This window comes from Prosopis cineraria, unplaced genomic scaffold (genome assembly GCF_029017545.1).
Source record: "Prosopis cineraria cultivar Desert tree isolate PC_DT_omini unplaced genomic scaffold, ASM2901754v1 PC7, whole genome shotgun sequence".
Taxonomy (NCBI): Eukaryota; Viridiplantae; Streptophyta; class Magnoliopsida; order Fabales; family Fabaceae; genus Prosopis; species Prosopis cineraria.
In genome coordinates this window covers 15,440,114-15,442,392 of record NW_026555338.1, presented here as the reverse complement: position 1 = coordinate 15,442,392, position 2,279 = coordinate 15,440,114, and positions in this window count along the sequence as shown.

Genomic DNA, 2,279 nt, shown 5'->3' with positions numbered 1-2,279 from the left:
AGGCTAGGAAATCCTAAAAGTCTTAAATGTAAAGCTTGAATCTTCCAGGAAGGAACTAGAAGATCTTGAAGGTCTCAAGCATAGAGCTTAACTTTGCCATGACAGACCGAAGATAATGATACACGAGTGTACCTTAGACTAAAATAGGGGGGTCATGATTGTGGTCCTGCTTTATATAAGCCTAGGAAGTCCTAATAGTCTAAGCATTAAGAATGCTCTGCTAGGTGGGACTCAAGAGACCACCCACATACGAAAAGGATACCTGGTCTGAGACAGAGGTTTGGTCGACCTTTTTTCATGTAAGACTGAAAGTCTTGGTTTGAGTGTAAAGCTTGCTCCACTAGGTGAAACCGGAAGTACATGAGTATGAGTATGATGGATGATGATTGTGAATTTAGGTATATGCATATTGTATTACTTTTATTAAAACACATGCTACTTTATCTCTTATTTATAATTTTACTTACTAACCAGTATTTGGATTATATATGAGTTACTGAGATATATGTCTCACTCCATTACCTTTGTACATAGGTAAAGAGAGCATGAGAAGGCTAGGGAAAGAAGCGAGGAAAGAGTAGCCTCACTTAGTAATCGTATGACTACCAATTGTGTATAATGAATGTATAAAGTTGTAGTTAGAGATTTAAGTTGCCAACTAGGATGCATAAGTATATATGAATGTGAATATATGAAGGTGTGTATGATATGTGATTATGTTATAAAAACTTGCTTGTGTATATGATGCCACATCTCGCTGAGGGTATCATAGTAGTGGGTATATGAGTAGGCTTAGATGCTATTTAAGCAAGTTTATATTGTGTTGTATAACTTGTTCCACTAGTCTATATGAAATTGATGTGATGATTTGTGTATGTGTGTGTAGAACTTGACCAAATGGTAAAACTTGGCTTCATTTATATGAGTCGACTATATTAACGTGAGAGTCGGATGATTGAAAGTAGAACAACTCTTTGTGTATATGTACTTGTATGTTTGTGCCTTATATAAGTCCACAATTATGTAATGTGGCATTGAGAGGTCAAAATAAGCATTTGATGTGATATATGTGATTAGTTATGTTAATCAGGTGTATATAGTCCTTTTAGACTTAGTCCAAGGCCTATAATGGTCTAATGGGATAAGGAATGAGAATTGAGCACTTAAGGTGCAAGTTTTAAAAGAAAAAAGGTAACTTTTTTCACCCTGGTTGTCCAATTTTAGAGCAAACTATTAGATCAAGTCCAAACTTATCTCATTATATAAATTATGTTATGAGTTTCGTGCAGACGCTTGAATCACTTCAATTGGACATCGGATGTAGAAATGGCATATAGTAGAAGTTCGTTTTTGAGCTATCATATGACAATAGAATTTGCTGTCATATGCACCATAGCGTATTGTGTGCCATGCCTAGACTCATGGTACAAAGAAGAATAGAGAACATTGCTCTATACCTCATGTTGCAGCGTATGGCGGTGTAAGCTGCAGTGTATAGCACTTTTTCAAGGAAAGGTGTTGTGTTTTATTGAGTCATTGAATTGTGTTTATACTTCCGTTAGCCCTCTTATTTGAATATACTTTTGATGAAGTCAGGATCCCATATTTTGAAAATAATTTGAAGACTATTACTTTGATATTATGTGATTATTGTCTGATGATTGTGTGTGGGAGAATGGTAAAGTCCGGATGAAGTAGAGACTTTACAATGAATATAGAGCAAATACATCACAAGTGGACTAATGATTTTATATGTTCCATATTTAATGTATACAATGATTATAGGAGAAATTGACTAATCATATAAATTTTTTTTTTTAAATTATAAAACTATCTAAAATTTTAGTATGTGCATAATTGAATCATTTTTTCTCCTTGAGTGATGTTCTTTAATAGTGATCGCTCACACAAGTATATGGTATCACAGTAATAAATTACCTAACATATTTCAGATGTCAAACCTATAGGGAAGTTACATTTTTACTAATTTAAATAATTAATAGTTCAAAAAAAATAGATAAAATAGATTATTTGATGAGAATATAGAGAATGAAAATAAAGAAAGAAAATAATGATGATGAAAACACAATCACTTGAGCTAATTCTTACCCTTTGAGTTGACTATTTAATAAATATAATTATAGAGACAACTATTTTTTAAGTGTTCTAATATTCTCCCGAATTATTAGTCCCTTTTTAATTAGCATTGAATTTGTTCCCACAATTCTCAAGCAACTAATTAAACCATAAAGCTATAGTTTAAGTCACCACAAATTTTT